Source organism: Pagrus pagrus, assembly GCF_965226575.1.
Source record: "Pagrus pagrus genome assembly, chromosome: 17".
Taxonomy (NCBI): domain Eukaryota; kingdom Metazoa; phylum Chordata; class Actinopteri; order Spariformes; family Sparidae; genus Pagrus; species Pagrus pagrus.
In genome coordinates, this window is record NC_140201.1 from 13,278,793 (window position 1) to 13,300,564 (window position 21,772).

The following is a 21,772-nucleotide window of genomic DNA, read 5'->3' on the forward strand; positions in this document are numbered from 1 at the left end:
TCCTCATTCATCTTACTAAAACCTCAAGTTGCTGAACCGAGCTCAATGCCTCTTGGGGGAGGTCTTGTCATCATGAACTCCTGAGTATTTCAGAACAGCTAGGCTAAAAAATCCATAAATAAATCCGAGAAACCCTTTTATTTGTTGCTTTTGAGGCGAAGGGGCCCTCTGCTTTTCTTGTTTCATTATTTTAAATGAGAAAATAAACAAAACTTTGAGCTCTGAGCTCAACTGAAACAGCTCCTTAATCTTACGCGGAACTTTTTTATTGTATGTAATTGGTTGTTTTTGTTTCTACACTGGTAAAGTCGAATCAGTTAACCTTATTCACAACAATCGACCAGGAATTCAGTTGAACCTATTGATCCTTTTCTCGTTTTCTCTCATAAGCATACACTGTACAAAAGTTTACTTTCCTTCAAAAAATAAAATAAAAATGTGCAATTTAAGTTGTGCTGGCTAAATAGTTTTATTCACTTAAAATTATTAGTCAAACTTATCTGATATATTTGGGGTAATCGCTTTCCTTGATTATTTTAAAGTAAAGGCACTTACTCAGTGTAAACTAGGCAATTTAAGGTAGACTGAACTGTTGATGAAGTATTTCCAGCTTCGAGTTTCTAGTTGAAAGAAACCGACAGATTTCGTTGACTCAACTAGAAACCGCTGCGTGTTTCAAGTAAAAGTTTAAAAGACAAACAGGTTCCTGAATGTGACCGTATACATATAATGAATTTGAAGGCTGAATAAATCTAAAAAGTAAAACAACTGTCCAGGGCATTTCATGCCACCAAGTCAGCTGATCAGCTCAGGTATGTGTTGACTGGTATTCACAGACGCTTCATGAATACCAGCCTCAAAAACTATAATAAAGTAAACAAATTAGTAGTTCTGTGATTGTACAGTTGACATTTGTGCCAATTATCTAAACAGGTAACTTGACTAACAGGAGAACCTGTAAATTATCTAATGTGCATGACTTCTCCATCCTGCCTCCAGGTAATTATCCTCTGATGTGATCACTCCTGCCAGTCGCCACCCACCAGTCCTTCTTCTGTATCTCCTTATCCTTTCTCGATTGTCTCTCTCCCTCCCTCTCTCAGTGCACTTACACTGGAGGTGTGATTGCATTAAGCTGCCGAGGGCGAGGGCATTCCCGTGGCCATGCTAATGCACAGAACAGAATGTACAGCGGAGTGAGTGTGAAGGAGAGCAGGAGAAAGGCTGCAGGAGGAGGAGGGGGGCGTCCATTACTATAATCAATTTTACCTCATTTGAAAAGGTGGCTGCTGTGAAAGGAAGACCACGGAGAAGAAAAGAGAGATGAGTGGTGGAAAAAGCCTCTCATGGCTGTTAGTAAATCTGAAGCGCAACTTCATTTTTCAACCTTTATTGCTTTCTCACATGAGCACCCAGAGCACCCACACAATAACCAAACACATTCCAGTGGTATATTATTATCCCCGTAGTGCGTTTGTAATATCCTTAAAGTATCCTGAGATGCGCATGTTGAATGACAGCAATTAACAAGACCAGTCAGAGCTCTGCAACAATCACAGCTATTTAACTTTGCTCACTGTTCAGGTTAAAATGCACAGACCATAAATCAGAAACCAACCAGCAAATCCTCACTATAAATACAACAAAACCAAAACAAAGGCAATATGTTGCTCCCTCCAAATAATGAGGGATATCTTTCAAAGCGGGGGCGGAGGACAGGGAATACCCTGAAGGAATAACATCTAATGCAATCAGATCGCTCTGGCCAATTAGTCGGCACTAGCCTAGCCAGAGATGATGTCAGTCATCATTACTCATTGCTTAATGCTATAAAGCAGAAGGGAATCAAGAGCAAACAAAGAAAAGAGCAACAAAAGTGGGTCGGAGTTAGGAAGGATGCTGGATTAATCACGCCAAAAGGCAGACAAGCGCTCTTCTGTGAATAATGGCACCCACACAGAGTCGAATTACGCACGAACACACACACTTCTTACTGTAAGTTCTTGAAATACACACTTTACCCCCTTAAATACAAATTGAAGAGTAAAAGCTTTGATATATTAAGTCACCAAGACACAATACACACCACAAATATGCAGACGCAGGCATCCACCCTCATTCCCTCACACACACACACACACACACACACACACACACACACACACACACACACACACGCTCGCTCGCAGACCCACACAATGTTCCAGCACATGTATGGCTCATTAGTAATGACCTACGGCAACATGTTTTTCCATGCTGATGGCTGAATTCCAGTCGATACCCCACAGCTCCACATGACATTTCACATTTCACTTACACATGCGCTTCAGCATGTTGCGGTTTGCCAACAACTGAAGGCTGTGTCTCTAGCACGACCACACACTGTACAGTACACACACACACACACACAGATGCAGATACTTATAGAAGAAGGTAAATGTATGTTCATGCAGGGAGACACTCACGGAGATGTTTATCAGGACAGAGTAATGGAACATAGGGGTTGAAGCCAAGCACACATAAGCATGCTGATTAGCTCCTATGGGGGAAGCCATTGCAACCCCTGTACAGTTATTAAGCCTGACTTCAACATCTCTCCTTTGTAAACAGGCGGCGGCTTTGTGGAACATAAAGGAGCTGCTGCAGAAGTTTACTGTAACAGAGTTATTCTACTTCAATAGCTTTTGATTTTCTGGTTCTCAGAACACAAGGTGCAGATTGTTTTACCCCTTGAAACTCCCTTTTTTTGATTGTAGCAACCGTGCAAAAAGCAAAAAGAAGCTGTTTCTATCATTACTACCACATAACTGCTTTGTTGGGTGGTATTAGGAAGAGAGACAAAAGACGTATTGTGAAGCATTACAGCCCTGCAAAAAGGTTTATGCTACAGTTTCTCATTTTTGGGTCTGGAACATGTATGAAGTCGCTTGATATGGAAACTGGATCGTGACAGATTTCAAATGTGATTATGTTACTTTGTTAGATAAATCCAGTTAAAATGAATATTAGATAGTAAGTCTAAATGAATTATGCTGGTTTTGTAACCTAAAAAAATCCAGTGTTTTTAATGTAGTATGGCTCCTTTTTGCTCTTTTTCTCGACATGTAGATCTGGGTATGCTGTCAGGTACAAATATTGCATTCATGTGGTATCGTGTTAATTGAATAAATGAGTTCCCGACTCATTGGGACTTGGGAAGTCAGACGAAAGTAATATTTGGTAAATATTTGGTTGATGGTTATTAATTCATGTCTTAAATATCTTTTTTTACAAACATATCAGTGTTTCCCACACATATACTTTACTTGTTGGTGTTCTGCACAGGTTTATCAACAACCTGCTGTTATGACAATGACAAATAACGTTGCTGGTAGAGAAAAACAGAAATGCGAGGCAATTATGTGCATTAAGGTGGACAATTAAAGCAACACTGTAATTTAGGCAAAGTGATTCTGAAGAAAGATCGCTGTGCCACAAGTACACAGCCATTCTGTGGGAAACACTGCATATAATTTGTAATAAGTTTTTGTTTTTTTTAACGCATTACATCAAAAATCCCCTAATAACCCAGTAGTAGTAGAGCAACATCATTCTTTATTCTTCACATTAATAATCATTAATTATTCATAGTTTTATGCATCACAGCTCTCATCTAAAGTCACCAGCACTGCGTCAACACGTGACCGCGTGACAGCCTGGCTTGCAAATTCCAACGCAAGATGTCGGTAAAGTCAAGATTTCAAAAACTGAAAAGATGACCCCCAAAATGTCGAGTGCCAGATGTGCCAAAGGAAACTGGCATATCACAAAACCGACAGTTTGGCTATCCACCTGAAACCTTCAAGCAACAGCTGAGCCATCTTGCACTTGAAATGTCTTTATGGCTGACATACTATGGCTTCTGGTCCTGTCCCCACCAGCCGCCACCGAAGCTTCGAAAATTCTTAACAGCTCATTAACACACTGAAGTCCAAAGAACCACTATCCAACATGGGAAACGGGATCATCCGGGGAGCATGTAAATGGAGGGATTGTCACATTCGTGACAGATGGAAAAATTCAGCAATTTCAGCAAAATCGTTAGACGTTTTCACATAACGGACTTAGACTTTCAAGAAAACATCCTTACAAATGTCCTAACAAAGGAGTCATGATATGGTTTTATTAGCCTTTTCAAGCCGAAAGGCCTTGGCTGAAACATTCAAATGAAGTGTGTTCAAACACGCTCCATTGTGTCCTTTTCTTCTCTCTTGCTAAGAGTTTCTTGTACCGGCACAATACGAAGTCTGAGGTCAGTTCTTCCAATTGAGAAAGCCTCCCTTTTCATTCATTCCTCCACTCTTCATCCGTCCGCCTCCTCTCCTCTCTACCTCTCTCTTCTCAACTTAGTAGTTCTGGATGAAACATGGTGAACTAAATGACCCTGCGCAGGGTAATTAACTACTTACTTATTGTGCGGTGACAACCATAGTACAGCATGTGTAACATGACAAGTAAAGAGGGCGAGACAGTGACAGAGGAGACAAAGCAGGAAGGAGACGGAGGAGGAAAGAGAGAGATTCAAATTGAATGTGTCTCGTCTGCGGCCAGCGCCGTATTAGAAGAGAACACTTTCATTTTAAAATGCAAATTCTCTCGGTTCATTCCAGTAATCCAGCCTCTCTCTCTTATTAGCCGTCTCTTCTCTTCCCTCTCTTCTTTTCTCACCGTCTCCACCTATCCTCGTGTGTCTTACTACTTCCCCTCCTCACCCTCCCTCTCTCCCTCTCCTCTCTCTGTCTCTCTCCCTGCTTCGTTCTGGGGCAGCTGCTGTAGCAGTTGGCAGTCTCAGGTGTGTGTGTGTGTGTGTGTGTGTGTGTGTTTCCCTCGCTCTCCAAACCCAATTCAATCCTACTATGAGAGCGGGGGCCCAGATCAAATAAAGCAGAGCGCAGCTATTACAAGAAAACAGAGAAGGGGAAATCCATGCTCACACACAGAGAGCCAGAAGGGGGGACCTCTCCATTTACTTGGGTTGTTTAACCCTCCGAGGGATGCGGTTTGCACTACATGTAACAGGCTCCTTATTACAGAAGGCTTATGTTAAGTTTTCATTAAATTTTCTTTATGTCTGACATGTAAAATAGTATTAATGCTAACATTTAGCAGGCTAAAGCAAACAAGTTATTTGGATCAATATGAACATTTTTGGTGACCAAATTCAAATCAAACAGCGGAAACAGGTTCAGTTTACTTTTTATCGACCATTTGGACTGACACCTGCTGGCATAGCTGGACATCTTATGGCTGCTCTGAAGTTTTATTATCGAGACCATTGCAGGGTTAATTGGTAATTTGACATCTTCAAGATTTCTGTGAGCCGTCGCTGCAGGCCGCATTGAGTCAAACCATGAGAGAGTGGGTGGGAGTCATTTCAGTTTCAAATGAAAAAGAAAAATCAATCCCTGGAAATATAAAGTTAATATAATGCTGTCAGACAAGAGGAGTTTACGCTCTCTATCTTTCAGTGTATAAAATATCACAACCTGGCGGTGTAATAATGAAATCAAAGCCAAGCATATTTCTTTTGTTGTTGTAAATGTGCCCCGGGTGTTATCTCAATTTAAAGTTAAAGCTAACCAATAATGTAAGACGTTTAATGAGTGGATCAATGCGATGCTTCCAGTGGAGAAACAGCAGAAAGAGAGTTATTCTTGTTCCTGATTTCTGTGGATAAAGAGCCACAATCGGTGGAGCCTGAACAGCAGTATTGAAAACATTTTATGCTGTATTTTATGGGTCTATAATTTAATTTTAATAAATTTCAAGGAAGTTTCCTGGAAAGAAGTATGTGATTTGTTACTAATTGTGCGGGGGAAAACCCGCATGAGTATTTATTCCTTATTCAATTATAGTTGTAAGCTTTCCTGCAGACGAGTTTCACATGATTGCATGTTTAGCTGACCTACCGGGCACTGACCAGAGGACTCACAGGACTTACGCACGCAATTTATTGGAATATGATTAACAACAAATTACGTTGGTCTTTGCATACAAAACTTTCTGGGAAAATACTAAAAAATTATCTTGACCAAAAAAGACTTGGCGGACCTGCAAAGTAAAGCGGTACCATTTTTTAAAATTGAATTCTGGCGGCGTCCTGCATGGAAATTCTCAGTCACATGAGAAAGAGGTATTGTGAAGTCTGAGAAAATACATGGGAAACACGGGGGAAGCACAGTATACTAACTACTAACTATTCATTTTTATAACAATTGTTGACATGCACGCCTGGACCATTGTTGTTTTTGTCTATCTGATGTGTTTTTAATGCGTCTGCATGTTCTGTGTTGTACCACAAATTGCCTCTGAGGAAGAAATTAAAATGTTTTCTTCTGTTTTTTCTTTAGATTTTGTAGTCTTTCATTCATAATAATTAATACAACAGATTTTTAGTGCACACGAACCAACCAGCAGCCACATTCACCATCTTAATAACTCACATATATAAAGATTATATTTTTTATGACTTATAATGTTAGCTGTCAGTAACATATGTTTATTGAACTCTCTGTAAGCCATGCAGGATACAACATAAGGCACGTGTCAAACATCTGAGCACACATGTCAAGTCTTAAGTGTTTGGATTCTGACTCCACGTCCTCAACAGGAATCCTTCCCCTACACAGAAGACTGACAGTCTGTATACGGCTCCCCCATTAACAGCCATTTTCTGACATGTGTTGATCACCACGACTTGCCGCCCAGCGTCATTGTTTGAGCTTCGAGACTGTCAGCCCTCCATCTGCTCATTTCTGAGGCTTTCTGCTCGGAGAAAGGCGACTGTCAACAGCGAATTTACAAAAGAGAGAGGAAGCAGGGAGCGAAATGTGTAATTTCCATTCAGCGAGACTGATGGGCGAAGAAAGGAGGAGAGAGGAGAGAGGGAGGGGAAGAAGCAGCAGGGAAAGGTTGAATCTGAGCGAGAAAGAAACAGAACTTAAAAGACTACTTTATATTCATCATTTGTGTTTAATTATGTACTTTCTTTACATCTCTTTCATCTAAATCTTACCTTTCATTTCTTTATTTTTCCTCTCTCAGAGGCTCTACTCGTTTCACACCCCTCCTCGCTGCTCCTCTCTGAATTGGTACAAAGTTAAATTAATAAACTAATTAGTCTGCACTTCAGAACATATTTGTATACTTATGAAGCAAGTCCCCGAGCACACTGAAGTACCTCACAGCAAAATATAATGATGCTGTTGTCGAGTCAAGTGCAACTGTATATTGCTGAAGGGTGATAAACAAAAAAACTGTTGAGTCAAAAGTCAGTGGGTACGCTGCAACTGGGGTGAGGCTCAGAAGGCTCTTTTGATTTTTTTGAACTAATAAAACTCTTTGTAGTTTCACTAAAAATGCTGCAAACAAATCTGTACGTTGGCTCTGTTTGCTTATAATCTTTCCCTCACTTTCTGTCTTGAAATACATCCCTCTTAATATTAAAACCCCGTCTGAGACACTGGGTACAGCGGGAGGGAGATGAGACGGGATTGGTCACAGCAGCGTCTTAGGACAGAGGAGAGGACGGGAGGAGAGGAGAGAGAGGAGTAAGAGACCAAAGGCAGGGATTGGCTTCCTCACTGTTCTCACTGTAAGCTCTTCTATTCATTCTGCTCTCCCTCATAGGAGAGAATGGAGCTTCAACACACAGCTGGTGAGACGGAGATAAAGGACTGACGGAGGAGCTTCAATAGATCCAGCGAGCAGAGTGCAGAGAGGAGGAGGAAAAACTGAGTTTTGAGAGACATCAGCGGGAGGGTCAACGCGAGGAATCAAAAGACAGATCATGGGAATGGAAGAGGAGGAGGAGGAGGAAGAAGGAGGGCAAAATAGCAAAAACTCAATAGGCACAAAGAGTGAAATACCATGCAGGTGCAATATCTAGTGCAGGGGTACACTGTAAAAACAGATTACATCAAAATGACCTGGTAAAGTAGACTAATAATCTAACTAACTTTACATAAAGTTAGTTTTAATTAAGATGTAATTAAGATGAAATCGGTTTGACTTTAAAGTAAACTTTTAAACTTTACAGTGTATGTCTGATTTATTTTCATGTGAAATACTGGACACTCTCTCTTCTTCAGGCTTTTTAAAATCCTGCAGGATGGAGGTTTGAAAGGTCTCCCCCCACTCCCTGTTTACCTGAAGTCTACAACCTGCCATCAATGTAAAGACAAAGACATCCCCAAAAATATTAAGAGAAACAAAACATTTTTAGTAAGTTAAATGTGCCACAACTCATATTCACAGTAAAGCCTTGACTTTACCAAAAAAAAATCTTTGCCTCTTAATTCTGGTCAATTTTGTGTTCACACTATCTTTTCACCAATGAGCGAAGACATGTAAGCATGACTGTCATCCTGCATCGTCACTGTCACATGGGATAGGGTGGGAAAATTTCATTCTGGTGACTGAGAGCAGGTCACGCAGCGTTTTGCTACATCCCAAGTATTTATCCTATCTGGGGTCACATGAGAGTGCTTATGACAAAAGTTCACTATAAGTCAAGACCGGTACACAATGAATCTAGAAACAGGCTAAAAAAGTGGCACACTGTGCTGTAATGTTGTGTATATAATGTTTTAACCACTTGTCACTTTCTGACTGAGCAATCAGATGGTTATGTACAGGTGTTGCCATGGTTACCAAATGAGCTTGCGTGAATACATCTCCTGTGCAGGCTGATGAGATCAATTTCTTAACAGTTCACAATCAGCAGATGGATTTAATCGTAGTTTAGATTTTGAATTTATGCTAAAATCACATATCATCAGACTCCAAACTCCACTTCGGCGCAGTTTGTTCGACTTGCGTCCTACCTGAGCAGAGGAGGCAGAGCTACTTGGGCGGAGTAGGTGGAGCCTGCTGCTCAGTTGAGAGGCGATGACCGACTGAAGCCGCAGTTCCTGGTGTGAAGTCTGAATGGGAGGGAAGCGTTCTGGGTGTCTGCGCCGTCTGTCCACGTCTGTCTGTCTGCAGGTACTGTCACCATTCCCTACAGGGGAAATACAGAAAGACAGAGAGAAGGTTAACGCCATGTTGCACTTATTCTACACAGCAGCAGGAAATTATATTTCTCCTGATATGATCGTGGCTTGCTCTAGCTCAATTATCGCTGCATAATAACCAAATCACCTGCTATGCAATTACAATCATCAGCTTAACCTTCAGCCATTTTCCACAAAACGATTTGCTTTCAGTTAAAATGGCATTTGTGCAGAAGAGCAGCAGACACACTCAGACTACTAACTGCTTGCATTAACAATAATTGATCTTTCTAGTTAGTCAGCGAGACGGTTAACTGATCCTTCAGCAGCACGGACTTTGACTTAAAGAAAAAAAACTAAAAGCAACATTAATGTGTTCGTTGATAAAAGTGTGTAAATGTTATAAAGGCAACCTGTTGACTTTGGACGCATACTGACATTCATGCATGCGACTCTCCCACGCAACATACGTCCATGCTAGTGGAAGCTCGTCCTTCATAAGATCCTAATGTGTGTATAAATGTGCAGAGCTGCAAACCATGTTCACCTGTTAAAGCCTGTGCTTGTGATTCAACGCTGGCTATCACTGTCTCCCTGCTATTCCCTCTGTGTCTGTCTCCTCTCTCTCTCTCTGGAGTATTCAGAACAAACACCCATGCTATTTATACACTGACGCCCCATCGGCATGGCAACCACGCTTTGTTTACCCGCATGAGACACTGGTTTGAGGCGTGTGTCCTCCCTTCTTTTTTGTTGAAATTAAAACATAGTTATTTGGAGGCATTTAGGTCTCTTTCATGAGCTCGGCTCGCTTCTCGGTGGACAATCTTTCACTTTGTCCAAATGCCTCCGGTAAACCGAGAGCTATTATGATGAAATGGAAAGCCGGGGATAAAACGAGTGGTTCTGTGAGACCGAGATGTACTTTGTTTGTTGGTTTTCTTGTTGTTTGGGTCATAGCCTGACAGAGCTGCTGTTAAAATGTTAAAATAATTTCACGCTACAAATGGTTATGTGAATAAATACACACTGCAATGCAGTCTCATGAAGCTCTATCATAGAAACTGATGCTTAACACCATAATAAACATAACAGCACGTCCTGTAGTGTCTGCAACAATACTGAGAGTATCACACATAAATTATAATTTCTTTGTTTACTTATTTCTATCCTCATTAGCTTTCACAGCCTGTTCACTAATCTCCCTGGGGTCCTTGAAAAAAGCATTTATTTAGGGCACTAAATGCTGTTTTGAAGTCCCATAGGTCAAAGACTTACAGATCCAGCTCTGCCAAAACTTCTGTCAACAACTACAGGGCAGAGCACTTAATCTCAAATGACTACAGTGTCACTGCACAATAGCCTATAGAGAAGTAGACTATGGTATCATGTGTCAGCCAGGTGTGAGTCTAACTTTATGAAAGTGTTTCAGAGTGTTCCCCTAAAACGAGTTAATCCCCCCTGGGAAAGTAAATGTGGTAAAGTGCCTAATTTGATGCACGAGCACAGAGAAAACTTCTCGGCGCACCCATCCGACTCACTCGTCTCATTTACAGTAACCCCGGAGGCTGTTACCATGGCGACAAAGACATGTCCCAAGGTCACGGGGCGGAGCTGAACCCTGAAACAAGGCATCGCCTCTGCAACACAAAATCAGGTCGGTTGATCGTGTGACAAATGGGCCCTGGGGAGAGAAACTGATACTTGTTTGTACTGAGTTGACACAAACTCAACAAACATACAAACACAGAAGCATGCAGGCATGTGAAACCTGTAAAACACCTCATGCACACATCGAAATACACACACAGAGTTGAGAGTCACGTACACACACTTGTAATACTTGTACACGACATCAAGAGTCCACAATGACAAAATGGAAATTAAAGTTTTAGCACAGATAACATGCTAACTGTCTGACATGTTGTTTTTAAGATGTGCAATAAGCTGAATCTTGGTGTCTGATCATCTACTTTAACTAAAATATTCAAAATATTTCCACATTTTGATTTAAATCAGGAAGTATCTGAAGAATAAAGCAGAAGAACGAGTGAACCTTGCAAACATGACCAGATATTCAGTGCAACAGTCGACAGTTTCAGCTTCAAAAACAGTATTGGCTCTATTTACACTGTCGCTTTAAGACCTTTTACTGTAGCGACTGTATATCTGTACTATTAAAGTAGATTAACATCTTAATTCACAAAGTAAACATACCTCTTTACCATCAGTGCCGTGACTGTAACTGGCACATTAACTACTCTACTTGCTTCTTGGAAGAGAGTCACTCAGGAAATCATTACCTGCATTAAAACAAAAATTACAACCACCAATACAATCATTACTCCTCATCTCTCTTTCCACAATATATTTCAGTTGTATCAATGTGTAAAATAATCCTCCCATGAATCAATATCTATATTCGATTGATTTCGGAGTTGGAATCAGTACAGGGACAGAGCTTTCACCTGGATTCACCTTGTCTGTCTGTTTAATGGAACAGCATGGTCCAAATTTGGTGCACACACACTCACTCACACACACACACACACACACACACACACACACAAATGCAAGTTTTTTTTCCTCCAACTCAGCAGGCTAGGATTCAGTTCCCTGTCTGTCGCAAAACACACTCAGTAATACTGGCAGCCCTGTGTGTGTATGTGTGCGCATCTCCATGTGCACCTATGAAACCATGCCCTGCCCCTTTCAGTCTGCTTTTCTATTGGTCCCCTGCCTGTTGTCCCTCCGCCACACGCAGTGTTGGAAACGTACGCACGCACCCACACACACGTTACGCGCGCACTCTCAGAGACACAGCAAGCACAGCTGTCAACGACGAGCATGGAGCCATAGGTGGGGTGTGCGTGCATGTGTGTGTGTGTGTGTATGAGGAGTAGTGCAGTATCTCTTGCAGGATTACACCCTGACCTAGCTTGTCTGGCTAATGCTTCTGTTACCATCGACAACATCTACACCTCAAAGACACGAGAAACTCGACTCTGCGGCTACTAAGAGCACGTTATATTATGTTTTTCATTTCTTCTTTTAGCTAAGAGTTCAACCTATACGTCGCTGTCTCAAATGTCCGGTCACATCAGCTTCTGTTTTTAACACATTATTTGCTTTTTGTGTGTTAAATTAATTTAAATCACTCCTAGCAGGCGAGGAGGGCCAACCCATGCTCCCTTGTGGGCTTGCTTGGCTCCATAAGCATGTCCCTCTTTACGCCGCCTTTGTTCTTTATTTGTAACTTTGTATGCAGATGAAAAAAAAAACAAAAAAAACCCTCGAATAAAAGGAAAGGACCAAATGCACCAGAAGGCAACTGTCCTCAGACGGGAATTCCACTGAAGCTGACTTTTACTTGGCTACTCTGCAAAAGATAGACTGCAACAAACAAGCTGTTTTTCTGGTTTAAAATGCGTCATAAGTGTTGGCATCCAAAGGGCCGAGGAAAGTGCAGCACTGCAAAGTTCTTGGACTGCACCGCAGGCATTGGGTTCACTGGCTGAACACACAACAAGACAAGCAACTAACTGGCCAATAATAGGTGGTTTAGCTGAGCACAACCCGATCTGCAACCGGCCTACAGAGGTATAATTATTACCCAAATTATGGGAGATGTTATGCACAGATAACTGAAGCACCTCTTTTAAATAACTCTAAATAAAAAGGCTCAGTTTATTGAGACTCTTCATCAAGCACCAGGTAAACTAGTCATGACACATTAGATTACATTTCACACAGTTGAGCCAGAAATAAACAAACATCTCACATCCTCAACTAGCTTAGCTTGCAAAGCCAACTCAATGTTATGACATATAAACTACTTGCAATAATTCTCACAATTCTCATTCTCTTTTTCCTGTTTTACTAACTTCATCTGTTTCTGCAGTTTTGTTGCAGAGACATTTCAAACATAAACCAGGCATCATTATCATCTAGATGAAATGTATCTAAATGCATTGGTGCTGCTGCTCGTGAGCTATCGGACCAGTGCAGCTTAATAAAATTAAATTTAGAAAAGCAGTGAGAGGGGAAGAGAGAGAAAAGAGAGCCGACATACAGACACAAAGAGAAACATGAACTACCTCTCGGTTGTGCAACTCACTGCCTCGCTAACCCTCAGCATTATCACTGCAGGTCAAAGTTCAGCACTCTTAAAAGCTGCTCAGATGTGCTTCTGTGTATCTGATGATCATGCTTTTCCCTGCTGATAAACACACACACGCACACGTCTCCTCTACCATTCATAAGTGTGCTTACATAGCACAGATACTACTGCAGCTAAAACACACGACAGGCACTCTGACACTTTGTGTACAATTAAGATAAGGCCGACTAATGTACAGAGATACATGAAGATAAAAACAGTATTGAGTCAACGTTGGGAGGCAAAAATGTGGGTGTGAGGTTTAGACTGAAGGCACATGCTCAGTCTCTGACTCCCATCTGATAACAGGTGGGGATGTTAATTGGCCGTCTCCTGATGTCATTAAACTTTTTATGGTATAATAACAGCTGCCTAATGCCACAGTGTGATTGCATTACTTCACACAGGAATTTACAAAGTCAAGTCGATGACAAACTATCAAGGTTGTGTTCGTCCTGTTACAAAAGGGTTCAAGAGTAATCGTAAATCAAATCCAACGTCATCATCTCTCATTTCTTCTTCTTCTCTCTCTTGAGTCCCTCTCTCTCTTCTCTCCCAAGGTCTCACATCTCTACTCTCCTCTTTTCATTTCCTCATCCGTCCTCTCTAACACTAGTACTCTCCCGGGCAACGCATCACATCATAACAACATCACCATGACACGTGACAGAGATGTGAGTGAGGGGGGATAAAATACAGAGCACGACTCGCACACACTTGTTCCACACTGTGTGCTGCAGAGAAGAAAAGTTGGTGAAACTTACAAAAGTGGAAGATGGAAAAAAATGAATGTGTGCATGTATGTAAAGTATTTAACCATGAGCGCACACACACGTGTGTGAGGAGCTAACATGTGTAAGTGAGACTGTTGGAGGTCTCTAACGCTGAACATCAGCACAAGCTGCCACCTGAGGGAATTACTCAGCATTCCTCCGTCGAGGCGCGTTAGCACAGAGGGCCTGGAGACGCGGGAGTCGCAGGGAGCCCGGCTTTGATCGGCCCCCTAAGATCCCAACGCTGGGATCAGGGGAATATGCTGGGAGGGGGGCCTGCAGGGAACAAGCACACACACACAGACTCACACGTACACACACACAATCACATCTTCAAAGGTGAACACATGCGCACACACACAAACTTCTTTTTCCAAACATTCAAAAGACATATATGCTGCCCACGCATGCATAGTAATGATCTACTGTTTTGATCCTTTCTTCTTCCTCCCTCTCACACACAGACTGTGCAAGCAGCACATACACACACACAATCTAAAAACATTAGTACGGAGAGCTCTCAATGTCATCTGTACGCAAAGTCAATAAACTCTCCTTCACTTAAACACCCACACTTTCCAGCCCACCAACATAAACACCGTGTGCAGCAAACCAAAGCGACAGGAAGTAAACTGTCCAATTAAGAACAGGCATTGAAATGTTTTTAAAAATGTAACTATACAAAATGAGTAAACAGCGCTGATGCGACTGGCCTGCTCTCCGGCAGTAATCTGACAGTAAAGCAGACAGCAGGTTCTGTATAATGGCCGGATTATAGAAATTCTACCGCCGTCTTACAGCGAGGTGAGCTGCTGCCGTAAGATCATGTTTCATGAGGACTCATTCTACTCCTTGACACAAACTTTGAGTCTCGCTCGCCCCCACAATTTCGTTCCTGCCAGGGCGTGCTGAATGACGTGTCAACCTGCACTCTTTTTCTTGCCTGTCGTGCTTTTTGCTGCGGCGAGAGAGCTGTTTCTTTTTGATGGCTTGAATGCTTATAGAAATCAGAGATTGAGGACAGAAAATGTTCTGCAATCATGGTGGAAAACTTTGATGTGGCAAACTCCCAGAAAAGTGAAACCAATGTAAAAACCAACGAGAAGCCACGTAGATATATTTTTGGATCAGAGAGACGGCTAATCTCAAAAATGCCTTTACCATTTAAGGTCACAGACGTAGCGGTCCAGCAGCAATCAGTACCATAAATTACATTTAATTAATAGAGTAAAGAAATATCACAATCTGGATTTGTGCTCCATTTAATCCGAATCACTTTATTCACATTCAGCATTTTGTGCTGACATATGGTACAGTCCTAGCCTTTTAATGAACATATCTGTATCAGTCACGTATCTGTAATGCACCAAATACTTTAACACCCCTCTCTGGACACAGAGGCGAGTTGACTTTAAGAGGATAGTAGTTATTATGGGGCTCACAGCACGACCTTAGGAAGTCACCAACATACGTCATGAAGCACCACGGCTGTGGCAGGTCCCTGCTGGCAGCACAGGTGCTCACATGCACACACTAAACGCACACACGGATATACAGACACTTGGCCAGAGCACTGCAGGTACCCCCTCCCAACCCCACTGATGTACATAACCACACACATAAAGATGCACACACACAAAGTGCAGGTGCTCACACTGCCCCACCAGCTGTCCCTTGAGATCCTGCTACAAGGTCTGATGACCAAGACAGAGAGGACGAAGGAACAGAGGCACTACAAGAAAAAGGACTGAGCAGACGCCAACACTGACAGGTGTGTATGTGTGTGTGTGTGTGTGTGTGTGTGTGTGTGTGTGTGTGTGTGTGTGTGTGTGTGTGTGTGTGTGTGTGTGTCTGTGTGTGTATGTCAGGCTCACTTCCAACATGCTGCACTGCCCTCAACCCAAATAAAGTCCAGTTATCTTTGTTTAACCTTGACTGCTAGTGCTGTGTGTGCATTTATGTGCGTGTGTGTGTGTGTGTGTGTGTGTGTGTGTGTGTGTACTGTGCCCTTAGTGTCCTGTGACAAAGTATAAAGTTGCTCATTTAAATCTGCAAAATCATCAAAACAAGCCAAGGGAGACTTACACCTGAAACTCAATAACGTAAGAGAGTAATTTTACTCCTCAGGTCAGCGTCGTTGGTTCTTTTGACTCTATGTTACGTCACTGTTTGTTACCTCTCACTACTAGGACTGACAATCAGTTATATAGCCGAGGTCACAGGGTCAGAGCAGCTAACAGCGGCGCCACGCCCTGTGTGGCTGTTAGCATTCCATGGTGAGATACACTGTCAATACTTGACAGGTTGGAGATGTACAGCGCTGCTGTCCTGGCTTCAGAGGCCAGGCTCAAACATGTCTAGTGTGACCTCCTCTCTCCTGCAGTTAAACACAGAAAAAAGAAGCATGAGAAACTGCAAATTACCCCGGGAAGATTGTAGAAGATAACAAACAGTCACTGGTGGAAGAAGTATTTTACTAAAGTAAAACAAGGAGCGCTACAGTATAAAAGTCTCTTTACCTTTTTCTTACTTACAAGTAAAAGTCTTGCATTCAGTATTTACTTAGCAGTGAGTAAAAGCTCTAGTTTCAGCAGAAGCACTGAAAGTAATACACATTTTCAGAATGAACCATTTCAAATTAAGTTATGTTAGATTATTGGATTATGCTTTTTGATGCATTAATGCCTCCAGAGGTGGGTCCAAGACCTCATTCTGACCAAATCAGGCATTGTGGCGAAAATGCCAATCCTCTGACTCATTTGAATGGGGGCAGAGCGTCTGGTCTGTAGTAGTGCAGACCGCAGGAGGTGGTGGAAAAGAAAAGACAGCCTGGTTTTTGGCAAAAAAGTTAAAACAGAATCACTTTGAGCTGGCAATCAGACTGGAAGACTGTCAGCATAGCTAGCAATGACAGCAGCATAAAAACACAATGGAGTGTAATGTTATGTTTCAACTGTAGTCACTCAACTTGGCCTTCAGCACCAGTTTAAATCACACTAATGAGAGGCCTCACATCCTGGTTATTTACTGAAAGTAAATGTGTTTTCTTCCATGTGTCAATTGGACCGCCATGCTTAACCTACTGTAGCGAAGGTATGACCCATTCCATCACTTCTAATAGTAATAAACAATTTAAACTGGGTCAAAAAAAATGGTCCACAGGTGAAGAAATAGTAAGAGCGAGATCCCCCTGAGCCAGACCACACATCATTTTCTATACTTCCAAGGTGTAAACACTAAGTACTACTCTATTTCCTAAAGGAGACCGCTACCTTGAGGCAACAATGGTAACCACTGAGACGCGGCAGCATTCTTAAATAAAAGATATCTAATTCAAAATATGTTGCTACGCATCTATACATCCCTAAATGTTAAATACAACTGCTCCACACTAAGAGGGGAGGCATGCTGACGCTTGCTGCAAAGCTACACTGTATATTGTGTTCTTTTCAAGTACATTAGCGCAGCTGCTTGAGGCAGCATGTTAGACTGGGTGTTAGTCACTGGGATGGGCACTGTGGGGCTACAAACTGCTACAAGGTCATACTGAGAACAGTGTTGGAAGGTCCGACAAATAAAAATGTGAGCTCACACAAACACAGACACACACACTGTCACATAGAGATTGTAGGTAGTTGTTGATTTCCATTTACATTTCAAAATGTAAGAAGCAGCATGTTGAATTTTAGGGCTTTTCTCATCCACACTATCTCAAAGTAGGAGTCTGTATTTAAGTATAAAGGCATGAGGTTTTTTTCCATGTCCTGAAAATTCACACAATTCAAACAAGTAGAATATTTAGCTCTAATATTTTTTGCATCAACATCTCAGAAAATAAATGTCAACTTCACAAACACAAAGCTCAATCCGAGGAATCATTGCCAACAGAGCTTGTTGCAGCTCAAAAGTTCAAATGAGGACATCAGTTCTGCCTTTCTGTGTAAAAGAAAAGGGAATATGCATTATGAATCACACACACACACACACACACACACACACACACACACAGGGTCTCCGGTCAGGGAGCTCTAAGTGCAGTCTCTTCTGACACATACTGTACCAAGACCCTCGTTCACGCTCACGGATTAACACAACTACAATACACACACACACACACACATGTGCACACACACACACACACACACACACACACACACACACACACACACACACACAGAGTCAGAGATGCACAAAGGAGTGCCCCGAGTGTCTATACATGATTAAAAGACTGAAAGTGGGGCAAGTGCACAATTCTGGCTCCAGTGAAATTACTGCAGTTCCCTTCAGCCACACACACACACACACACACACACACACACACACACACACACACATTCAACGCGCTCTATGTCCAGTAAGCGTGCACACCTACACGCACACAGCATTGGTGTGATAATCGAGCGATTCTCCCGATGAAGCAGCAGCTGAGAGGGAGCGTGAGAGCCGAGGCTAACATTTTTAAATATTAGTCCCTCTCTTCCATTCATCAACCTGCTGAGTTAATGTGTTCCTGCTGTTCTGCACTTGACAGGACGGTGGCTATTATCATTTTATATTGGCATTCTGTAACACCCAAAATATGAGATATAACACTCCTCACCGTGGACTGACTGGGGGTCCGCAAACCGCTCAAACAAAACCTTCATGTTGCAAAAAATGTGAATAGGATCTTTAAAATCTGTGTGAATTGCATTTGTTTTATCAGCTTTTAATGTAAAGCAATTTGCTGTGAATGGAATATACTATTAGATATTTCAAAAGTAGCTTACACAAAGCTTTTCAGCTCAGCGCAAATTAAAGGATCAATTTAAAGGATTAAAAAAATATCCCAGGGAATTGAAAGGCCTCATTAAAGTCAAAACAGCGGTCATGATGCTTGTCTTGCTGTTGGTGCACAATGCTGCCTCACCATGAAATTCAGTGCAAGTATGAGTGTTGCAAGTATGAGTGTTGCAAGAACGAGTGCTGCGTCACACAATAGTAAATGAAAGAAACTGATCAGCTTCAAATATCAATAATAACAGACATACTTTGGAACACAACACTTAAATCAACTTCAGGCTTTTTCACACCGCTCCAAACCAAACTTGGACCTCAGATCTCTCTTAAAAGACGGTCAGACATGAACATATTGCAGCCAGGTCCTGCTCACACTGAGTCACACACAAATGTTGAGAATCAGGCTGGAAATCTTCCATGACTCACAGCACTTTGGTCTGGAAGACACGGCTGAAACTACTTCTGTTATGTTCAGTTAAATGGATCGACAGAGGAGGTGTCTGGCATTTGCACGATTTTTCCAAATGCTTGATTTCATATAAACCATATGATAAAAACACAAAACTGAGCAGAAAACGTGTTCAGCATATCTGTCAATTTACCCAAAAATGAAGCCTTTAACACACGCCGTTCAGTTAAAAGCAACTGATGTTAGTGACCCACCTTTGTAGTGTTGTAAAAAAGTGACAATGGTGCATGTTACAAATATTTCACTGTGTGTGCAGCCGAAGGTAATTCTCAGAGAAACTAGACAGTCTGAGCTGAACCACATCTGGGCAAAACCTTTCTTTTCACGTCTCATGGGGCTTACAAACTGAAAGACCGTATAAATGAGCACAGGACACAAGCTTACTACTTTTACGAGGCATTATGAAACTGTGCCTCAGTTTTAAAAGATTAGAAGTAAACAACAACAATATAAACCCTCCAAATCTCTTCTCCAAAGCTGAAGCAGAGGGGCCTGAGTAGTAATGCTATTGGTGGACTATAATCATGTGTTGCGCTTGGCAAACACACTTAGGACGGAGAAAAACCTTTGCAAAAAGTTCAAATAGAAAACCTGCAAATCCAGCAGCTTCTTAGCAGCCTTGTGCAAGGTCTCCGAGAATCCAATCCCACAGTGTTTGCGGGAGAGGGGACTTGAGTTTCTCTGTTGTGATTTGGGGATTGAAAGAAATCTTTTGCAATGTGAATCTTTGAACTTGTGGTTTTTGTCCAGTTGTTGATTGATCATTCAGCTGAAAATGGGTGTTTCTGTTTCAACATCGCCACCAGATAAACAGAAAAAGCGATGATCACTTCCAAGAGAAGCTTCTATGAAACACAGATAGCCTGTAGGTCATGTTGATAAAGCTTAGTTTTGTTGCAAGTCAGCAGACAGGAAATGAAACACAGTCACACTTGCATACATACACACACATTTTAACGTGCTTGTGATGACTACATTTCATGCACATGCATACTTAGCAAACAAAGCAAACTCTGACACTGTATTTTGTCATGTCTCTAATGCATCTAGCCCTAATTTAATGCGCGGGCTGCAGCAATCTCTCTGAAGAAGGCGACTGACGCAGAGAGTATTTTGCAAGCCTTTTCCTGAGGTATCCATGACATCTGTGAACAAACAAATATAAACACAAGGAGTCAGCGCTAACAACCAAGCTGCCAGCTAGACAGAAGCAAGTGGCTTAGACTAGTGAGCAGCAAAACTCAAATGTAAAGAACACCTCCAAAACAAACACCTGCCTTGTGCTCATGTGCAACAGCAATATGTAGTATCAACAGCCCAGTCACCAGGATAAAATGGGAGCAGTTAACGTTTCTGCAATCCCCGATATGTTAACATCTGTACGCTTATGTACCATATTTACATTCGTGCAATCACATTCACATTACATGTTCATTAAATTACTGTCATGTGGAGGGGATGGTGTAAAAGTTACGAGCAAGAAGGCTGTCAACTTAGTGACCGCATTTCGAGACTGCATTTCAACATTTGCAAGTGTGAAACCACTGGATATTAAAGGAAACCTCAGACAATTTCCATCCGTGTTTATGGTGACAAAACAAAGGGTCTTTAGCACTTGACTTCTCAACATCTCCAGCTGTGTTTGTGGCAACAAAACAGGTATTTTAAGACAAATGATAATCTTTTACAAATCCCAGCCAAGTGGTTTTTGCACATAAACCTAACCAGACCATAAGCACAGCACTGTCACAATATAAAAAAGAAAATAGCTGCAAGGTTTGAAATACACAACAGTTTCTCTTGCACAGTTTCTAACATGTCAACAAGGCTGTCATGTCTTGCTATATAGAGCGAAAAGGAGTTGACCTATGAGGCTTGCATCATGGGGAGGATCTGGATCTTGGCAGGATAGTTGTTGAAAATCTCATTACATACCGAATGATCAGCAGCAGTAAGTTCAAACCAGTCTGCAATTTCTGCCGCTGTTAATCCACTAGGAGGGTATTAGCAGATGCTAGCTGATGTTCAGTGTCACAGTGAATCATTGTATCCCTCACATGGTTCAGGGTCACTCGAGCTCTGAGGAAAAGGTCATAGAGTTCAGGTCAGTTTGACCAAACTGAAAAAATCCAGCAGTGTGTGTTTGAGTTTCTGTGTCTGTGTGTTTGTGCATGTTGCTGCTGGGTTTTCATCAAAAGCCCAGAAAACCTGGCTTACCCTTTTCTACATAGAGACCTTGGGTTGTCTAATGTCCAAGAACAGATAGGTTGAAGCAAGTTGCCTGAATGTTTTACCATCATTGTTCAACGAATGTGACAGCCCTGTATGTCAGCGGCAAATTAGGTCTCTCTATAATGTAGTGTGTTGGATAACATCTCTAGAGGAATGAATATTTGAGCCAAGGTACTTACAAACCAGGCAAACAACTATTTCCTTTTACCTTACTTAGAATGTATCAAGGTGAATGGACAACAGAGAAAATATGTTGGATCTTAAACAAGGCGATCTACTAAATGGGATCCAATTGCATCAACAGTGGTGGTATTGAACCATCGATCAG

The 21,772-nt window shown here is 41.8% G+C and overlaps 1 protein-coding gene across 1 annotated transcript in view; it reads right to left on the minus strand.

The window, feature by feature from the left end:
- The window catches only part of atxn1a (ataxin 1a), a 94,200-nt gene that overhangs the window by 59,405 nt on the left and 13,023 nt on the right, over positions 1-21,772 (minus strand). The window contains exon 2 of the mRNA XM_084380092.1: positions 8,865-9,040. The gene's annotated coding sequence lies outside the window, so the exon portion shown is untranslated. The remainder of the gene's footprint in view (positions 1-8,864; positions 9,041-21,772) is intronic.